The sequence below is a fragment of the Thermobia domestica genome, chromosome 10 (genome assembly GCF_964235325.1).
Source record: "Thermobia domestica chromosome 10, izTheDome1.hap1.1, whole genome shotgun sequence".
Lineage (NCBI taxonomy): Eukaryota > Metazoa > Arthropoda > Insecta > Zygentoma > Lepismatidae > Thermobia > Thermobia domestica.
Genome location: NC_137463.1, coordinates 210041949 through 210064824, shown reverse-complemented (window position 1 = coordinate 210064824; position 22876 = coordinate 210041949). Strand labels below are relative to the sequence as shown.

At 36.7% G+C, this 22876-nt stretch overlaps 1 protein-coding gene across 3 annotated transcripts in view; it reads right to left on the bottom strand.

Annotated features, from left to right (window-relative positions):
- The window catches only part of LOC145662967 (suppressor of lurcher protein 1-like), a 392235-nt gene extending 379814 nt beyond the window's left edge, over nt 1–12421 (bottom strand). For 2 of the 3 annotated variants that reach the window (XM_081729046.1, XM_081729047.1), the window contains exon 1: nt 11907–12421. The gene's annotated coding sequence lies outside the window, so the exon portion shown is untranslated. The remainder of the gene's footprint in view (nt 1–11906) is intronic. The other variant, XM_081729048.1, reaches the window with a different exon arrangement.
- Between the last annotated feature and the right edge of the window lie 10455 nt (nt 12422–22876).

The following is a 22876-nucleotide window of genomic DNA, read 5'->3' as shown; positions in this document are numbered from 1 at the left end:
GTAACTTGACCAAAACGGGGAGAAGTGGAGATTAATGGGGTTTAATTTTGAACCTTTTGGTGGCCATTTCATCAGGAAGAAATCAATGAGATACTCTTTGGATTAGGTGGTAGTCACTAGGGATCTATGACAGGAGCAATTGTCCTGCTGGTATACTCCATTTCCATCCACATGACAGAACAGCATGAAAGAACGTAAGTGATTACTCAGCAAATTACACGCTTCGACGCAGTGAATGTACGAAATTTCCAAATATTTCAAGAAAACACCCTAGGCCATAACAAAGCTTCCATGATCTTGTACAGTTCCAAACTGACATGTTGAATCTATGGCTCCGTGGAACTGGCGCCAGTTTCATGAGCATGATCCGTGTTATGCAATAGTAATCGAGACTCATCGTACATGGATCGCCTTCAGTCATCGAGTTTACAGTCACGGTGCTCTGTGGCTCATGCAATAGTGACGCGCACTAGTCGAGTCGAGTCGAGATTTAGGCATGTCTCGACTCGTCCCGAGAAAATGCTGTCTCGACTATAAAAAAAGTTTCTGTCTTGACTCGACTCGAATTCTAGAAGATACGTCTCGAAATTCAAGTCGTGACAAAATATACGTGTTAAAATGTACGCACACATTAGCCAGAACATTATGACTACGTATATCTGCCTAATTGTCAGTATGTCCACCTTTGGCACGAATAACAACGGCGACGCGTCTTGGTATGGACGCAAAGATCATTGGTAGGTCGCTGGAGAGAGTTGGCACCACACGTGCACACACAGTTTCGTGCCCTATTGCGCTCATAGGAACGAAAACACAATAATTATAACTATGCTAAATTACTATAGACTGCCAAATAGCTCATTTAGAGAATTTTATGAAGTTCACTTTATCGCAATAGTTTTATACAAAGTAGATGTACGCTACGGATTATAGTTTTATACAAACTAGATAATCAAATAATTATTTGAAGTATTATATTTGAAGTACAATCAAATATCACATTAATTATTAGCTTTAATTAACTGAATTGAGCTGAAAATTAAATCTTGATCTCGAAAGATTAGCTATTAAGTTTATGCATTATGTACATTTCTAAAGTAATAAATGCTGGAATTGGTTTCAAGGCTGTTTCTGAGTGAATACTTTCTTCAAAATCATATTAAAAATTACGGAAAGATTTTCAAGAGATTCGAGTCGAGTCAAGAATTTTACGAGCAGTCTCGACTCGACTCGAAAAATCGACTAGAGAAATACGTTTGTCTCGACTCGTCTCGAATTTTACAAAGCGTGCCTCGACTCGTGCGCATTTCTACCACAGGACAAGGTGGCATGCAATAGGAGGTGGCATGCAATAGGAGGTGGCGCTGATAACAGCACGGTTGTACTCTCGTGGGTTATCGGCTTTCTGAAGCCTAAACAGTGAAGCGAGCGCTGCACAGTCCGTCTACTCACTGTCCGACTGGACTCCTAATTCAATTGGGTGGTCAACTGACCTAAGGTTTGGTGATACAGACTACGTACGATACGGCTGAATATTTGAGGATCACGATTATTCAAAGCCGCTTATCCCTTGCACTCTGCCAGCTTCTTCTTCCATTTATTACTGACCCTGATAATGTGAAAAGTGAAAACTAATTTCTTGCACGACTTCTAAATTGAATTCCACTTAAATCGAAAACCTACCGTTTGCCTTCGATCGAAGGAGTCTGAATCGCACGTTTCACACACTATCGCTTTTACCAGTTACTTCAAGAGGATTATACTTCCAGCTATATATATATATATATATATATATATATATATATATATATATATATATCCAGCTACGAGTATATAATATGGCAGCGTCCACATAGCGCAGAAATGAGACAGCAGTGCCATGATGTATGCATAATGCGATCTATTTTTGATTAAATGGCACTTCACTGTATTACTTCGCAAATTCTTGGAACGCTAACCTCAAGATGATTTTTCATTTCGCAAGGCATGCTTTAATGCATTAAGTGTGTGTTGCTTTCTCAAAGATGTATGTCTCTTATACATGCTATATACATTATTAATTTATTCCTTAGATAATACATATTTTCTGCTTTTGCTTTGGAAACTAGGGAAATAGTTCTGTAATTTCCCACAGCTTTCCACCTGCAGTATCACATCCGTGAACTTCACACAACATATGTCTAAAACTAGAATCAATGCTGCCTACCAATCATTATGAGTGCAACTTCAGTATTGGAGCAACTTCTATCTTCTTCCAGAATTCTGTATGGTTACCCCATTTTTCCAGAAGAAAAAAGCGGTATATTTTATTTAACCCTTCAGTCCCAACTTACCTACGTAGCAATGACATCCGTTTCTTTACATGCTTCGTACATCACTATCAGTGTGAGAATTAGGTTATTGATATTGGGGGAATAAAATGATTCCAACAAGACATACCTTCCCCACACTCAAACGCATACAAATATGAGTATCTGACAACAGTTATTAAGCAAGAAATTTTTAAATCAGTAAATTTAGCAAGAATAACTTGGCTTTTGTTTTAGTGGATATCACAGCTAAAAATATCTCGAAAACTTGAACGGTTCATTTTCATTACAGCACACCTCGACAGCTTTAGCTATCTGCAACTAAACAAAGTACGTACACTACATGTTTATATTTTCTAAATCTATACATGTGTTTGTTATATATAGCTAGTACATTCAAAATCACCTCCGATGACGAACTAAATGGTATATAAGGATAAAGAGCAAATTCCAGTCATAGGCACAATAAAATGACTGCTCGAGGACATAGATCGTCATCCAAGTTTCATTGCCGAAAACATATATGCTAAATTTCCAACAATGAACAAAAAGCAGTATCACATGTACATCACGTTAAAGAGTTAAGTTTGATGGTGTGACATTTTCTCAATAAATTTTGAAAATGGAATTGATAGTAGATTTCAACCATTTTCGGTTTTAGTAGAGACATCAGAAAATGAAATGAAATCTTTACGTTCTATGTCCCACGATTATGCCAGCTAAGCTGAAGCAGACAGTGATGATGAGAAATGAATGAAAATGGTGGAATGAAGAAAGTGGGAGGAAAAGGGAGAACCCCAAGAAAACCCTCCCACACACGGTGTTTGACAACCACAAAGTCACTTGCCGAGAGCTGGGATCGAAACAAGGACCCCATGCACGAAAGAAAAGCTCTAGCACTGAGTCACCGTAGCCCTAGTAGAGACATTAGAGTAGAGATAGAATATATTCTAGAGACGATTAATTGATTACAGAAAATCGATTGTCACTATCTATTACTGTTGTTACTCTATACTGGAACCGGAAGTGGTATTCAAACCGGAAGTGGTATTCTACCATTCTTTTATTTGAATAGAGGGTTTAAGAGAGAACATAGCACCTATTCTTATAATGCTAAATTAATTTTAAATCCTTTTCAATATCTCTTACAGTTTTTGCTCTATGTATTTAAATAGATCAATATTGAAACCGGAAGCTGTATTGGGTTTCTTTGACTTCCGGTTTCAGTAGAGAGTTAAGGATGAAAATTAAATATATTTTTGGGACGCTTACACAATTACAGGAAATCAGTTCTCACATTCTATGACGAGGGTTGCCAATTCCCCACCAAATGCTGTGACGGCAATTCCTTAAATTAACAAAGTGTCTCCATCACATTTAATTTTACAACTCTTCCTATCACAACACGTGAGAACATTGATAAAAAAAAGAACTCATGGCTCACATTGCAATCACACAAACTTTAAATTTAATGTAGTTTTTATTTCAACGAAAATTGATAATTAATTTTTGAACACTTCTAGGATATTTCATCTTGGAAGACAAACCATAAAATGTAAATTTTTGCAGACTCCGCACAAATACCTCGGGTCTCGGTGATGTAATATATATATATATATATATATATATATATATATATATATATATATATATATATATATATATAAGCGAATTTCAAGAAGATTGGATAATATTTAAAAGTTGCACACTTGATCAGTTTTGTAAAAATAGGCAAAAATACGATTTTTCAATGTTCATTAGTTTGATTTTTAAAACTAGACATCACAAATTTAAAATACTAAAACTAGACACTAAAATTAATAGGTAGTATGATAGGCAAAACATGTGTTATATGAATCAGCTTTGAATGATGCAGTCAGTTCTTTGGTTTGCTTGGTGAAGACTTTTCTGTGATACTCAACTATCTTCAACAAAAATTTTTGTTATTCGTCCCTAATTTCATTTTTAAAAAATCAGAGCAAATCCTCTTTCTTTCGCAAACTTAATTTAAAAAAATTAATTTTATTTTACTTTTTAAGTGACTACTTTTACTTTTTATTCCCTATATGTACACCTCGATAATCATAATCAATATTTTACTGATATATACGGGGGGTTGACCAAAAAATCTAAAAACACTTCATACAGGACACGTAAGTTTGGTCCCCCACTGTACAGCACGTGTTGCGGTTGCCGATCGTTTTTTGTTTTCAATGTGTCGTGGTGTGTATCAGTAACCAGTTCACCTATGAGTGTCGTGGTGTGAAAGTGGTGCGGTAAAATGGGCGATCTGACAGACTTCCAAAGAGGCATGATCGTTGGTGCCAGTCTGGTTGGAGCTTCAGTGGCAACAGTAATGAACATTATGGGGGTATCGAAAGGCACTGTGTCCAATGTCACGATGCCATATACAATTCATGGGCAAACGACGTCTGCAAAGCACAACAGTGGTCGAAAGACAATCCTGTCAGATAGTTACCGGAGGGCATTAAAACGGATTGTAGCAGCTAAAAAGAAGACCATTGCAATGAAAATTACGTCTGAACTCAATTCCGGCCTACAGAATCCGGTTTCATCGAAAACAGTGCGACGGGAACTTCATAAAATGAAAATCCATGGCAGGGCCGCTATCGCCAAACCCCTGATCACAGCAGTAAATGCGAAGAGGCGTATCCAGTGGTGGAAGGGCCACAAGGCGTGGACTCATGAGCAGTGGGAACACGTAATGTGGTTCGATGAATCGACCTACACCTTGTTTCCAACAACCTGTCGTGTTTACGTATGGAGAACACCGTCACAGGCCTATGATACAGACTGTCTGCTCAGAATTGTAAAGCATGGGGGTGGTTCTGTTACAGTATGGGCAGTCATATCGTGGTTTTCTGCAGGTCTCATCATAGTCCTGCATGGAATGATGAATGTTAAGGCGTATGAGGCCATTTTGGGGGAGCAGGTTCTACCCATGGCCCAAATATTGTTTCCTGATGGTGATGGCATCTACCAAGATGATTTGCCACTCTGTCACGCTGCAAAAATGGTGAAATCATGGTTTGAGGAGCATGACCAGGAGCTATCACACCTCATTTGGGTCCCACAATCACCAGATCTGAACATCATTGAGCCATTGTGGTCTGAGTTAGAAAGGTGTGTTCGGTCTCATTACTCTCCACCAGCATCTTTTAAGGAACTTGAGCATGTTTTGGAGGAACAATGATACAAAATTCCACACACCATGATTCAGGAGCTGTATACGTCCATTCCACGTCTGATCCAAGCCGTTTTGGACGCAAAAGGAGGCCTCACACCATACTAGGTATGATTTTCACATTTTTGCAAACGTTTTAGATTTTCTTGTCCAACCCCTGTATTTTTACACGTATATTTATGTTAAAATTAGCCTTTATTTAGGCACATTGTTATATTTATTTTGAGAACCATTAACCAAAGACAAGGCTACATCATAAAAAGTAAGACATATTTTCTTAAAAATAAAGAAAAAATGCATAATTTCAGAAATTAAATGGTGTAAAAATTACACCAAGTTACACAAGTAAAAGTTAATAACAAAAACATTGAACTTAATGATTCTAATGTTTTAGCAACAACCTTTGTCTTTGTTTACTGGTTAAGGAAAACTGATCAATAATGTTCCCATATAATTTCGTTCAAGATTTCAGTCTCGCTATTTAAAATTAGTAAGTTATTTAACCAAGTGTCCCCCACGTTCGTTCTGAGGTGACCTTTTACAATTTTGATCCGACTCATGGTTCTCTGAGCTGAGCAACTTGTTACAGAGAATGAAAGGAGAATTCAGTAGAGTCCATTTAAGTTCGGAAATTCTTACAGCTGCTGTACATACCTGTATTAGTTAATAAAACCTTGTTTAATCCAGGGCTTCACAGTTGCTTCCATGTTGTCTTCCTCTTCATCGTCAATTTCTTCTCCATCTAAAGCTTCTTCTTGAGAATCTTCTGAGTCTAATTTACTACTATTGTTCTTGTCTTGCCTGAAAAATCTTAGACTTTTTTGGTTTCGGTAAGGAGTCAAAAATGTCTATGTTGTGGTGTGAGGCCTTGTACTTGAATGAAAAGTTTTCTCTTCAGCTACTGTTTCTTCAGTATCAAAATGGTTAAAGCCATATAATCATTCTTGTATCATATTTGATAGGAGACTTTCATTCAGTTTGTTCATTATAGGATAACAAAAGCCATTTCGGCCATTAAGGCCAAGTATTGGTTTGAAAAGAAATCTAAACCCTGTTCGGTGTAAGCTCTAAACTGCGATAAACAAAGCCACGTGAAACTAAATCTCGCTGATTTGCTGTTGTCCTACCGACGCTTGTACTCTTCCACAAAATAGTCCATATAATTTGATTACACTGTTCAACAACGAAAATGTAAATTGAACAAAATCAGCTAATTCTTATTGATTTTATGGTGCTGATCACGAATTTGAAAGTTATTTTCGAATATTAGCTCTACTTTTCGTTTTACAGGCATGTCTAATAATAACGCTTTAAAAATAAATATATTCGCTTCGTTTGGGGTAAAATTTTACACTGATCCGGCAACACTGGAGAAACTATACGAACGCTTGGTTTCATTGTGTTCCTTATCTCAGTAGTGTTCTGCTATTGTTAGAAAAGACAGGTTTAGTGCAGTTATCAGCGTTTTGGGTGCCCATGATTTGGAGGGAGCCAAGCGACCACATCAGAGACTGTTATTTCTGTATGGTTCCTTCCGTCAAGAAGGGAATTTCCACGAAGAAGAAGCGGGCCTTAATCTATCCTAACATTCCATCTGCAATGCGCCCTGTTCCACATGGAGAAGGACTACCTGTTCCTGACCCACCTAAAGAATACGATTTTTTTTCTGATGATGACCAAGAAGTTGAAGCTCCTGAATCAAGTACTTCGAAGGACCCTACGTTTGTTGTAGAAGAACCTCCATGTGAACCACATAGACTTACTCAAGAGGAACTAAGTGATCTATTCAGAGACTTGGACCTCTCGAAAAGCAAAGCCGGTCACGCTTAAAGCAATGGAATTTATTGCAGGAAAAAGTAAATATTTCACTGTATCGGAATAGAGAGATGTTCACTTCATTTTTTACTATGGAAGACACACTCGTGGCATGTACAGATGTAAATGGTCTCATGAGGGCACTTAAAATTAATTACGAACCTACGGAGTGGAGGCTCTTTATAGATTCGTCCAAGGTGAGTTTAAAGGCAGTGCTTTTACATATTGGAAATAAACTTCCTTCAATTCCTGTAGGTTACGCAGTTCATATGAAGGAATTTTATGAAAACTTGAAACGTTTACTTCAAGCCATTAAATATTACGATTTTCAGTGGCTCATTTTTGGTGACCTTAAAGTAATAGCACTGTTGCTAGGTATGCAGTTAGGGTATACAAAGTATTGTTGCTTTATATGTGAATGGGACAGTAGAGATCGTGGATCTCATTACCGCAAAAGTGATTGGAGTACCAGAGAAACTCTTCAGCCGGGAGTGAAAAATGTGTAGCATGAACCACTGGTAGATCGTAACCGAATTTTGCTTCCCCCTTTACATATTAAATTAGGTCTTATGAAAAGTTTTGTTAAGAGCATGAACCAAGAGGATGAGGCCTATAAGTACCTAAGAGGACAATTCCCTCGATTAAGTGATGCCAAAGTTAAAGAGGATGTTTTCATAGGGCCACAGATTAGGCAACTATTCAAAGATCACAAGTTCGACGAAATTCTCCAAGGTGGGGAGAAAGCTGCGTGGAAAAGCTTGAAGAGTGTTTGTTCACAGTTCTTGGGAAGACACCGAGCAACAAATTACAAACAACTGGTAGCAAAGTTGTTATTGTGCTACGAAAATCTTGGTTGCAATATGTCTCTGAAACTCCACTTTCTTCATTCACATCTAGACTTCTTTACCGAAGATTGTGGAGCAGTAAGTGACGAACATGGTGAGCGTTTCCATCAAGATATTGCAGCCATGGAGAAGAGATATGAGGGAAAGTGGAGTTCTAACATATTGGCCGACTACTGTTGGACTATTGCAAGGGATGCTCCTGATGTAACCTACAAAAGGCAAGCCAAGCGGAGACGCTCAAAATAAAATAAACATAATCCTGTACAAGGGATCACTTGAAACTTTTGTCTACATTGCAGTGTAGTTCTTGCACAAAAAGGTATTTGTACATATTTTTCATGTTTTGATGTTAATACTGATTTTTATTACGGAATTGTTAATGTTTAACTTGACCACGGTTACTTTATTTTCTGTATCGCTGTGAAACTGGTATTTGCGCAATTTTGAAAAAGGAAGTACAAGGGTATAGAAAGCTATAAGTTAGGGTACTTCTTAACTCCCCAGCTTATCACATCACAGTAAAATAGATAAAAAAAGTGAAATGTAGGTTTTTACAAGGATTTTGCTTAAATGTTCTATAAATATTAATACATTTGTATATATTCAGCTACTGTTGTACAAGGGCGTTTTTTTCACAACCTGAGCTAAGAAAATTCTTCTATTATCATTTCCTTTCATATTATGCTTAAATGAATGTAAAAATCGCAATTTCAAAGAATTTACATACTTTCGATCAAAATTTGTTGAACAGTGTTATTACTTTCACTATGAAGCTCCATATAAAACTGCTACATTATTATAAATGACAAAAATATAATACGGATTATCTAATAATGCTGCAATCGAGTGTGGCTAATCAAACAATATAAATTAACACTAAGCATGCGCAGTTTATGGCGCCAATTTAACTGTGGACGCGTGTTCTGCTTTCAAGCCTGAAAGACGGCTGGCATGAATCCCGGTTCCGCGAATGTTGTGGTGAAACACTAACAAGGTAAACCTTTACTCACTAAGCAACAATTGTTTACCAGCGAAATTCAAATATTTTTTTTATCTTTCCAGTTTTTTTCTTTCTTTTCTGCTGTTGGAAGTATCTGGACAACACAAGACAATATTGTAAAAATGCACGTGTATAATTTGCTCCTCCCCGTGGGGAGTGGAAGCAATACATCACTAGCCAATCGTATTTGTGACAAGCGGAAGGATACAAATATTTTGTTTATCGGAGTTTAGAGCTTACGCTGAACAGAGAATAGTAATTGAACAGTCAGTACATCAAGGATCTTAAAGTAAACATCAACTTCAATTTTTCTTAAAGACTCAGTTATTACTTCATCAACTGCCAGCTCGTCCATAAACTTTTTTCGCTCTTCCGTGTAAAATCCCCCCCCCCCAAAAAAATTAACAATCCCATTGGCGTCATGTTACCCCCTTGTGGGGACCCCTGTATATGACCATTTCTTCTCTATTGTGATTAACGTTAAAATAAGAAATGGTTAATTTCTACCACCTCCATCAACCAACTCTGGTTCATAGCTTTGGAACTCTTACATAGTGACCAAAATATGTTGGTGATTCATCAAATAGTTCTTGATTCTTTTGTCTTCCTTAAGGACAAATACACAAACAGTGTATATATATATAGCTGTGAAAAATAACTGCAAATACGCAAAATTATAAAACACATTAACTGGTCATGAAAATAAAATTATAAACATCCAATTGTTCATAATTTAAGATAAATCAATTTTGTTTCCCAGTGTGAAACTACGGTAGAGTTACCAACTATAGGGATTCAATACTCAAACTTAAAGTAATACATCTATAACTACTGGTTGTAACCAATTGATACGAGGACAAATACAACTTGTTCCTCAGACACTGAATCCGTATCAAGAAGTAATTACTCGGTATGTCCTACAGTTTCTGTTCTATGGCGATAAAGGTTGAAACTGGAAATGACAAAATAATTAATTGGAACCACTTTATGATTCAGAGGATTAAGGAAAGACAGGGAATCTACTCTTGGGAAGCTGAATCGATTCAAAAAAAGAAAACCTGCATCTCGATGTCTCTAATCGCTTTTGCACTACGGAAGTCAGTATTGAAATCATAAGTAGTAGTAAATCTCAACTACTTCCTGTTTTGGTAGAATGTTGCGGGTTGTGATGGTATATTTTCTTGAGACTCTGAAACATTTGGAGAAAACTGCTTGCCATTGTGTAATACGATGTTTATTCTCTGGCGATATGTGTTGAAACTTGAAACAGGCAATTTGAACGACATATACCGGTACTACAGTCTGAATAGAGGGTTAACGGAAAAGACGGAACCTATTCGTGGAACTTAGAATCAATTGCAACAAATTGGATCTCGATATTACTCGCTGTTTTTGCTGTATGAAAATGGGCATTAGTATCGGAAGTAGTAATAAATTTCAACCACTGACAGTTTTGGTAGTGTGTTGTGACGATATGCTCTTTTGAAACAGCAGATCGATTGCAGAAAACCATTTGCTGCTATCTATTACCATTTTCTATGGCACTAAGAATTGAAACTGGAAGTGACTAGTTGAACTACTTTTGGTTTGAACAGTGGGTTAAGGAAGAAGATAGAACATATTCTTTGGATGCTGAATCCCTTCCAAAAACACATCTTGATATTTCGTACCGTTTTTGCTGTACGGGAATCACTATTGAAACCGGAATGAATATTAAATTTGAACCACTTCCGGTTTTCTTAGTGTTCGTGATAGTCATGGTACGTTGCCCTGAGACCCTGTATCGTTTGAAGAAAACCTCTTCTCACTATCTGTTACCGTTTTGGTTCTATGGCAATGAACGTTGAAACTGAAAATTCCAATTTTGTTACACTTCTGGTTTGAATTAGGGATGGGCAAAACCAGTTTTTATAAAAACCGGTTTCTATAAAAACCGAAAAACCGACATTTCGGTTTTCTCCAAAACCGGTTCGGTTTTCTCCAAAACCGGTTCGGGTTTTCACCGAAACTGGTTTCGGTAAAAAACTTTTCGAAAACATAAAACTATTTCTGTAGAAATGGATTCGGTTTCCGGAGAACAACGAAACACCATTCTGGTCAGAAATAGAACAAATTTTGAAAAAAACCGGAATCGGTTTTGAAGAAAACCGAAACCGGTTTTGGAGAAAACCGATAACCGGTTTGTCTAAAAACCGAAAAAACGGTTTTTGTGCCCACCACTAGTTTGAATAGAGAGTTGACGAATGAGATGGGACCTATTTTGGGGACGCTAAATCTATTGCAAAAATCCGCATCTCGATATCTCTTACCATATTAGCTGTAATACCTGTCGACAGACAGACGGACGGACAAAGACTTCTGACACTTTTGCATAGCATAGTTTTGGAAGTCGAAAAGACGGTGCGCGTCCATTCCTTAGATTCTATAACGTGGATCAGGTGTATCTATAAATCATCTACTGATCTGATTGTTATGTAGCATTTACTACAATATTGTTTCAAGATTTTTATATTGTCTAATTTATCGTAATTCTGAAAATCGTGCACAAAAACAATATTTTATGAAATCTTAAAACATTTAGAAAGGATAACTTCAGATTTCATCTAATACATAATTAGATTTGGTATACTATGCCCATGCACTGATATTACATTATCAAATTTAATCTCATATAAATGTTTTCACGTACTACTGTTTCTGAAAATAAAACAAGAAATAAATTTTGTACTCACCAATAGAACGTATTTTTCACTTGAGAGTGTGTGTGTATCCAAGTTCACTTATAGTTTTGTAACTTTATATTGCTTGAAATTAAAAACAAAATGCAAGTACACATTTCATGTTATTGTCTAGTTAACAAATCGAATTTAAAAAATACACTCACAAAGTTATTTGAATCACTTCTTTGCTCTTTAAGATATAGTTTTGATACACGAAAAAGTTTGAATAATTCGTGAGATATGCAAAAAGTTTCCGTATATTTTGCCAACTACACTTTTAACTTCATAAACAATTTATGTTTATTATTACTAACATTGTTTAAAATCCCCTTTTATCTTTTCGGATCTCAAAGTAAAACACTAACCACTGTTTCAGTATATTTTCACTAAGTGTTTCTGCGTTCGCTACACGTGAGATATTTCCCGTTGCTTGTAAACCGGCGTTTGACGAACAACTCGATTTAATACATGCGTTCGGTCGAAGTGCTTCCAGCACTGTGGCTGTGTTCAACTTCGAAACACGTCGTTAGTAGCGCTAGTGTCGATTGTTGGAACAGACGTTCCACTGACACAGTAACAGCCGGAGCGCCAAGTCTCAAATCTCGCGCGCGCTTGATCTAATGACAGAAATTTTTGAGATGTTCAAACGCTTCTTTCTTTTCTCTCTCTCTCTCTCTCTCTCTCGAACTACGATATGAGAACAAAATGTCAAAATAATACACGCAAACAAAACAAGCACTACGTAAGAATGTAAGGTAGCGAATGTTACCTTCAAACCTAGAAATTATATTTATTTTATCTATAATTAAAGACCACGATATAAGGATACTGACTCAATGACAAATCTCTTATGTCTTTATCGAAAGATTTCTCGTTCAATCTAGTATCAAACATGTGCATTCATAATGAGCAATATCATATTTATTTAGTTTCTAACATTGATTTCTATTTGGATCCTCTGTTGGAGGCACAGTGAATCAAACCTTATTTAGCCTCGCTGCTGAACGAGACGTTAAAACTGAAAATCAATTTGCTCGTGGGTTTTCTCAGGGTACTCTCATTTTCTCCCACTTTTTCTTTCCACCAATTTTTCCATCATCATTCACTTGCTTTAATCATCATTCATCATTCGAGTCACAGGCATAATTGTCGAACGTTAAACTTAAAAGATTTATGCATCCTCTGTTAGCAGCACTGTCTTCCGTAACGTAGGTGCTAACGCTCTAGCCTTTGGTGTGAGCGGTCACGTGCAGAAATGGTCATTCTTCCTCATTTTGCCCTCATGAGGGCCGCCCTTACACTCACCTCACCCTCATTTTAGTAGTTGAGGGTGAGGGCGATAAAATAATCGAGGGTGAGTGTGAGGGAGGGTGAGGGCGATAAAATAATTGAGGGTGAGTGTGAGGGAGGGTGTATGTGAGGGCGTCAATGGAGGGTGAGTGTGAGGGAGGATGAAGGGAGACCGTCAATGGAGGGTGAGTGTGAGGAAGGGTGAGGGGAGGGCGTCAATGGAGGGTGAGTGTGAGGGAATTTGAGTGTGAGGGCGTCAATGGAGGGTGAGTGTGAGGAAGGGTGAGGGGAGGGCGTCAATGGAGGGTGAGTGTGATGGAGGAGAGGGTGAGGGGCGTCAATTGAGGGTGAGGGTGAGGGAGGGTTAGGAAAAATGACCATCTCTGGTCACGAGTTCCATTCCTAGTGGAGACACTCAGATGAAAAAGTGTAACAATTTCTTCAGGCCAGCCATCCTGAGTGATCTTTTCTTGTTGAATGCTTCTTTGCCTATGGTAATTCTCGACTTGATCTCTTTGGTGCAGTAGACGTTCTTCGTCAAAATTATAGACCTCTTCAAGTACTCTTTGTTCTACTCCTACCCGTAAACGAACATTTTCACAGGATAGTTTCATGACTTTCGATTTTTCAATGCTGATTTCCATTCCATATAGTTTCCCAGTGTCAATTATTTTATCAATCATCTCCTGTAGTCTTTCATCGGTTCTAGTTATAATAACCGTATCATCTGCATGCGTGATACACTGTAAATGTTGAATAATTGGGGCGACATAGTAGTAATCGCGGGACTTGAGGCCATTTTTACCACCCCCTAGAGCGTGGCGCCCGCCGCCGCCGCCAAAATTTTGCGCCCCCGGGCGCCCGGCGCCCTATTTTGGGGTTACGTGGCCCGGGGTCAATGACCTAGGGGCGCCCGCCACCGCCAAAAATTTGCGACCCGGACGCCCGGCGCCCCCTTTTTTGGGTTACGTGGCTCGGGGTCAATGACCTAGGGGTACATAGGACCACCCCTTTTAGATTTTGGTAGGAGTACCATGGCCCACCCCCTAAATTTTGGCAGGGGTACCTAGGACCATCCCCCTTAAATTTTGGAAATTGCCAAATCTAAAATTTGGTGTGGTAGCCTAGGACCATAGTATGTACCTCTATCAGTATTGGGTGTCTATGTCGTTCCCTTTCATGGGTAAAAAATTGCCAAAAATTCAAATTTCGGGGGTTTTTGACCTAATTTATCCCCTTTGATGAGGTATTATTACCCTATATAGTTATATGGGCGTATACAGGGGTCCATTACCTTTCATAACATATGAGTATATTAATGCACCCCTTGAAAAATTTGTTAGTGGTACCTTGGCCCACCCCTTAAATTTTGGAAATTGACCAATTTAAACATTGGGTATTATAGTACAGGACCCTAATATGTATCATGATAAATTTGGGCGGTCCACCTCGTTTCATTCTAGGGGTACAAAATTGCCAAAATATAAACGTAAGCAATACGTTATACCACGTGTTTGGTCGATTTTATCCCCTTTGATAAGGTGTTATTATCCTATACAGTTATATGGTCATGTATAGGAGTCCATTACCTTTCATAAGATATGGGTATATTTGTGCACTCCTTTAAAAATTTGGGAGTGGTACCTTGGCCCACCCCTTAAATTTTGGAAATTGTCCAATTTAAACATTTGGTATTATATTACCGGACCCTAACATGTATTATGATAAATTTGGGTGGTCCACCTCGTTCCCTTTTAGGGGTACAAAATTGTCAAAAATATAAACGTAAGCAATACGTTGTACCACGTGTTTGGTCTTTTGGCCCAATTTATCCTCTTGGATGAGGCCCTATTACCTTATATAGTTATATGGACGTATACAGGGGTTCATTACCTTTCATAAGATATGGATATATTTGTGCACTCCTTTAAAAATTTGGGAGGGGTACTTTGGCCCACCCCTTAAATTTTGGAAATTGCCCAATTTAAACATTTGGTATAATAGTATAAGACCCTAATATATATATATATATATATTACTATAAATTTGGATGGTCCATCTCGTTCCCTTTCATGGGCACGAAATTGCCAAATTTTAGTACAACCACGTGTTTCGTTTTTGACCTAATTTATTCACTTGGATGAGGTCTTATTACCTAATATAGTTATATGGACGTATACAGATGTCCATTTCCTATTATAAGACATAGGTACATTTGTGCACCCCTTTAAAAATTTGGGAGGAGTACCTTGGCCCACCCCTTAAATTTTGGAAATTGCCCAATTTAAACATTTGGTATTATATTACCGGACCCTAACATGTATTATGATAAATTTGGGTGGTCCACCTCGTTCCCTTTTAGGGGTACAAAATTGTCAAAATATAAACGTAAGCAATACGTTGTACCACGTGTTTGGTCTTTTGACCCAATTTATCCTCTTGGATGAGGCCCTATTACCTTATATAGTTATATGGACGTATACAGAGGTTCATTACCTTTCATAAGATATGGGTATATTTGTGCACTCCTTTAAAAATTTGGGAGGGGTACTTTGGCCCACCCCTTAAATTTTGGAAATTGCCCAATTTAAACATTTGGTATAATAGTATAGGACCCTAATATATATTATGATATCCCTTTTAGGGGCACAAAATTACCAAATTTTACTACAACCACGTATTTGGTATTTTGGCTCATTTTATCACCTTGGATGAGGTCCTATTACCTTATATAGTTATATGGACGTATACAGATGTCCATTTCCTATTATAAGACATAGGTACATTTGTGCACCCCTTTAAAAATTTGGGAGGAGTACCATGGCCAATCTTTTAAATTTTGGGAATTTTCCAGTTTAAGCATATACTACTGGACTCTAATATGTATCATGATAAATTTGGGTGGTTCACATCGTTCCCTTTTAGGGTACAAAATTGCCAAAATATAAACATAAGCAATATGTTGTACCACGTGTTTGGTTTTTTGATCCAATTTATCCTCTTGGATGAGGTCCTATTACCTTATATGGTTATATGGTCATGTATAGGGGTTTATTCCCTATCATAAGACATAGGTACATTTGTGCACCCCTTGAAATTTTTTGGGAATGGTACCTTGGCCCACCCCTTAAGTTTTAGAAATTGCCCAATTTAAACATTTGGTATAATAGTACTGGACCCTAATATATATTACTATAAATTTGGGTGGTCCACCTCGTTCCCTTTTAGGGGTGATTTTGTTCCGCTTTAGGGGTGAACATGGATACCGTACATGTGGTGCAATCGTCCCGAGTTCGATTCTTGGTGCTAGTTTCAGGAAATGTTGAATTTAACGTCTCCGCAAAACGATGATGATAGGACGAAACATGAGAAAAACATGAACTTACTTGATTGAGGATTGAAGCAGGGACCTCACACATTAGTGACAAACGCGGCTGGAATGATGTGATTTTGGACCTAATTAGTAACTGTCGTTTCCGTTCATGGATTAAATAAAAAGATGACTCTTTGCTTAAATCTGATTAGTTCATTGTTCGAGCGATTTTTAAACGCCCAGCATTTGTTGATCAGTAAGCGCTTCATTGATGGAAACAATGTTGCCAGATTTTGAAAATCTAAACTGCTCCGATTCTTTTTCGAAACGGTTCCGCTGAGTGCAAGAATTTTCAAAACTAAAAACTTTTCAAAAAAAATTTTCGAACTAAAAATTTTCAAATAAAAAAATTTAAACAAAAATTGTCAAACAAAAATTTTCAAACAAAATTTCAAATAAAATTTTGAAACAAATTTTGAAAATCTAAAATTTTTTAAACTAAAAAATAAAATCAAACTTTATGGAACGAAATTTTTTTAAACTTAAAATTTTCAAACTCGAACCGAATTTGAAAACTAAAAAGCTTTTCGAACCAAATTTTCAAACAATTTTTTTTTCGAACTCAGAAAGTTTCAAACTTAAAACTTGCAAATCAAAATTTCAAACTAAAAAGTTTTCGATCTAAAATTTTGAACTAAAAAATTCGAACTCAAAGTTCTCACTAAAAATTTTCGAACTCAGAAAGTTTTAAAATCAAAATTTGAAACTCAAGTTTCGAATTAAAAATATTTTTGAACTACAATTATCAAACTCAAACTTTTCGAAAATCTTAACAGAGATTGAAAGTGATCACTCGTTTCGCGAGCCGTAAGCCGTAACTTTTAGTAATGTAACATAGTTTACGGTTTAAGATTTATATTGTCTTGAGAACGATTGAGTTCGTTTATGTAATGAACCCGTTGGCCAGCCAGAGCCTGATTTCACATCGTAGCTCATGAAAGCAATCTTGTTGTAGTTGTGTAGCCGTGACCATTTTTTCTGGACATATAGCCTGTACGATCACCAGGAATGAAATACTACTTAGTTTAGCGACCATTAAGATGTGAAATAAGATGAAATCTGAACCATCAAATGTTAAGACATCCTGCGATAAAACAAACGAAAATGTGTGTTTCCTTACCTGGAGTCGAACCCCGGATCGATTAGAACTTTAAGAAAAGGACATATTTCGTTTAGCACAGCGATTCATATCTTATGAGCTGGGAACTCGGACCTCAAAATCGACGTCTGCTTAGTTGTTAAAAGCAATGAATCAAATTTTCCATTTACATTGCCAAACACTTTAAAATATTAAGTCAGCTTCTGTCATATTGAAATTGCATTAAAAAAAATAACATGCGAAGGCGAAGATGACGAAAGAGAGGAGCGGCTTCTTGCACAAGTTTCGTAACGAAATGAATTTCATTACTTCAGCATCATAGTTTCTTTGTCATAGATGAAGAATGCAGAATTTGCAGTTTTTCTTTATAACATCATTCAGCTCTGTCATATTGCATTCTCTCTCTTTAAATTGTGTTACTGTTGCTTAGTTACTAAGATATCAGTCCTGTGTTTGTAACATTGAACTTGTCATTTACTGCAATAGTGATTACCGTGTTACCTAGTGATGCTATAATGTTGCATTGAATCCAATTTTTTCTGGTGCAAGAGGTTTTCAGTTCGATTCCTTTAGAGTGCTTCCCGTCGTTCTTATAGGATTATCATGTTACTTATTTCATGAAAGATCGTGCCAGTAGTGAATGATTCTACATTGAATTCAATTTACTATGGTGGAAGAGCTTCCCTCATAAAATTGTAAATAAAGAAAGAAAAAAAAAACTGTTACGATACCATGGTTCGGCTTTCCTTGTGTCAAGAAATGAACGATTTATCGTTTTGATCTCATATTGTTTTGTACCATGGTGCTGTAATACGAGTGATTTGTAAGTTTGTGTGTGTGTGTGCGTGATGTTAGTCTAAACAACAGTCTTTTTCATGAATGGTTTTTAAATTATTGTTGTATTTGCTTCTCGAGAAAAAGCTGAGGCCTGCAAAATGATCTTCCTCAACTCAGTGACCTTGCTTGTTTCATGTTAAGTGTATCATTATCTGCTTACGTCGTGATGACTCAATGACAGAGGTGTGTAAGGTCGCTGGTTCGATCTTAGCTAACGCCAAGTTGCTTTGTAGTGAACAAAAAAGCCGTGTGCGTGAGTTTTCTCAGGGTTCTCCCCACTATATTTAATCCATCATTACATTTATTTCTCATCATCATCGTCTTCTTTAGCCTAGTTAGCATAACCGTAAGACGTAAAACTCAAAGATTTAATTTCATTTCTCTGAACCACCACGAGTGTTTTTTTGTTCTCTTGACAGTACCGAGGACGTAAATCTTGTGTTCCTAGACTGCATAAGACGTGAACGATAAAATCTGAACCACCATAAATGTTTTATGTTGACTTAACAATATCGAGGCTGTATAGGACGTGGACCTACAGTTCAAAGTGAAATTCGAATCATCATAAATGTAGCTATAAACACCAAATATTTGTTTCTATTTTACGTATAAGATGGAAAGTGTTTATGACCTTAGGCTGTATAAGACTTGAACGTACTTCTGTGGGTTGTGTACTTAAACCCGCAATAATAACGCCAAAAATCGAACCTGGACTTAGCCACTGAAATCTCAAATGGACTTAAGGAAAGATTTTTTTTTTATTATTGTAATGCATTCAACCTGGAAAATGCTGATTAACACCTTGACCTTCAAGTGAGAGGAGTGAGAGGTAAGGAAATACTTCCGTGCTTGACGTCACATGAATGAAATTCTGTCCATCTTAGCATTTTTTCGTTCTGTGCTTTGATCAGTAAGCTGTTATTCGTTTCATACAAGTTCAAGTGTTAATGTGGCTAATATTTATTAAATCACATCTTAATGGTCGCTAAACTAAGTAGTATTTCGTTCCTGGTGATCGTACAGGCTATATGTCCAGAAAAAATGGTCACGGCTACACAACTACAACAAGATTGCTTTCATGAGCTACGATGTGAAATCAGGCTCTGGCTGGCCAACGGGTTCATTACATAAACGAACTCAATCGTTCTCAAGACAATATAAATCTTAAACCGTAAACTATGTTACATTACTAAAAGTTACGGCTTACGGCTCGCGAAACGAGTGATCACTTTCAATCTCTGTTAAGATTTTCGAAAAGTTTGAGTTTGATAATTGTAGTTCAAAAATATTTTTAATTCGAAACTTGAGTTTCAAATTTTGATTTTAAAACTTTCTGAGTTCGAAAATTTTTAGTGAGAACTTTGAGTTCGAATTTTTTAGTTCAAAATTTTAGATCGAAAACTTTTTAGTTTGAAATTTTGATTTGCAAGTTTTAAGTTTGAAACTTTCTGAGTTCGAAAAAAAAATTGTTTGAAAATTTGGTTCGAAAAGTTTTTTAGTTTTCAAATTCGGTTCGAGTTTGAAAATTTTAAGTTTAAAAAAATTTCGTTCCATAAAGTTTGATTTTATTTTTTAGTTTAAAAAATTTTAGATTTTCAAAGTTTGTTTCAAAATTTTATTTGAAATTTTGTTTGAAAATTTTTGTTTGACAATTTTTGTTTAAATTTTTTTATTTGAAAATTTTTAGTTCGAAAATTTTTTTTGAAAAGTTTTTAGTTTTGAAAATTCTTGCACTCAGCGGAACCGTTTCGAAAAAGAATCGGAGCAGTTTAGATTTTCAAAATCTGGCAACATTGTTTCCATCAATGAAGCGCTTACTGATCAACAAATGCTGGGCGTTTAAAAATCGCTCGAACAATGAACTAATCAGATTTAAGCAGAGTCATCTTTTTATTTAATCCATGAACGGAAACGACAGTTACTAATTAGGTCCAAAATCACATCATCCCAGCCGCATTTGTCACTAATGTGTGAGGTCCCTGCTTCAATCCTCAATCAAGTAAGTTCATGTTTTTCTCATGTTTCGTCCTATCATCATCGTTTTGCGGAGACGTTAAATTCAACATTTCCTGAAACTAGCACCAAGAATCGAACTCGGGACGATTGCACCACATGTACGGTATCCATGTTCACCCCTAAAGCGGAACAAAATCACCCCTAAAAGGGAACGAGGTGGACCACCCAAATTTATAGTAATATATATTAGGGTCCAGTACTATTATACCAAATGTTTAAATTGGGCAATTTCTAAAACTTAAGGGGTGGGCCAAGGTACCATTCCCAAAAAATTTCAAGGGGTGCACAAATGTACCTATGTCTTATGATAGGGAATAAACCCCTATACATGACCATATAACCATATAAGGTAATAGGACCTCATCCAAGAGGATAAATTGGATCAAAAAACCAAACACGTGGTACAACATATTGCTTATGTTTATATTTTGGCAATTTTGTACCCTAAAAGGGAACGATGTGAACCACCCAAATTTATCATGATACATATTAGAGTCCAGTAGTATATGCTTAAACTGGAAAATTCCCAAAATTTAAAAGATTGGTCATGGTACTCCTCCCAAATTTTTAAAGGGGTGCACAAATGTACCTATGTCTTATAATAGGAAATGGACATCTGTATACGTCCATATAACTATATAAGGTAATAGGACCTCATCCAAGGTGATAAAATGAGCCAAAATACCAAATACGTGGTTGTAGTAAAATTTGGTAATTTTGTGCCCCTAAAAGGGATATCATAATATATATTAGGGTCCTATACTATTATACCAAATGTTTAAATTGGGCAATTTCCAAAATTTAAGGGGTGGGCCAAAGTACCCCTCCCAAATTTTTAAAGGAGTGCACAAATATACCCATATCTTATGAAAGGTAATGAACCCCTGTATACGTCCATATAACTATATAAGGTAATAGGGCCTCATCCAAGAGGATAAATTGGGTCAAAAGACCAAACACGTGTTACAACGTATTGCTTACGTTTATATTTTGACAATTTTGTACCCCTAAAAGGGAACGAGGTGGACCACCCAAATTTATCATAATACATGTTAGGGTCCGGTAATATAATACCAAATGTTTAAATTGGGCAATTTCCAAAATTTAAGGGGTGGGCCAAGGTACTCCTCCCAAATTTTTAAAGGGGTGCACAAATGTACCTATGTCTTATAATAGGAAATGGACATCTGTATACGTCCATATAACTATATTAGGTAATAAGACCTCATCCAAGTGAATAAATTAGGTCAAAAACGAAACACGTGGTTGTACTAAAATTTGGCAATTTCGTGCCCATGAAAGGGAACGAGATGGACCATCCAAATTTATAGTAATATATATATATATATTTATTAGGGTCTTATACTATTATACCAAATGTTTAAATTGGGCAATTTCCAAAATTTAAGGGGTGGGCCAAAGTACCCCTCCCAAATTTTTAAAGGAGTGCACAAATATATCCATATCTTATGAAAGGTAATGAACCCCTGTATACGTCCATATAACTATATAAGGTAATAGGGCCTCATCCAAGAGGATAAATTGGGCCAAAAGACCAAACACGTGGTACAATACGAAGCAAAAAACCTGCAACATGAAAGTTTAAGTTCATTGTGAAACTACGCCAACAACATAGGCAACCAACCTAACGTCTTTGTGGCACTGATCACGCCAGGATAACCTTCGGCTTCGTCCCCCTGCACACTTCGTTTGGAGCAAGAAATGCATAGACCACGTGACTACAAATCACAAATTTCTCACAAGATGGAGTAATAGATTGAGGTTCTTCTCATTTCTCTTCTCATTTTACATCCTTAGTTTTAAAGAGAGAGAAAGAGAAAAAGGTCAACGTGATAAAAACTAAATAAAGAGGAATATGCGAAATATAAAGGAAAAGAAAACGTGCGCATATATTGACAAATGACACATGCACTTCAAAGGAGACCACCTCAAATTTTGTTATGAACCATATATAATAACTGTGAGAATCAGCAAACCACAAAGACATAATTACACACAGTAAGTGTTATATAACACATATTTATTTAAACAAATAAAAATGCTCGCAAAAAGCTGAAAATGTCTTTAAAATCTCAACCATAACTGAAACAAGAGATTACTTCTCTATTGTTTTTCTTCGTAGCATCCATCTACATGGAGAAATGAGAAAGAGAGAACATCTTAAGAGATTCGCACGTATACAATATCGGAAACTGCTAAATGGAAAAAATTACAGTCTTTGGATGGCATTCGAACCCAGAACCATAGTATTAGAAATCCTACACTCTACCGATGTAGCTAGTCTGACAGTAATACCCTGTTCCTCCATCATTACCAATGAAAGATGGAATGGAGTCTGCAGAAAAC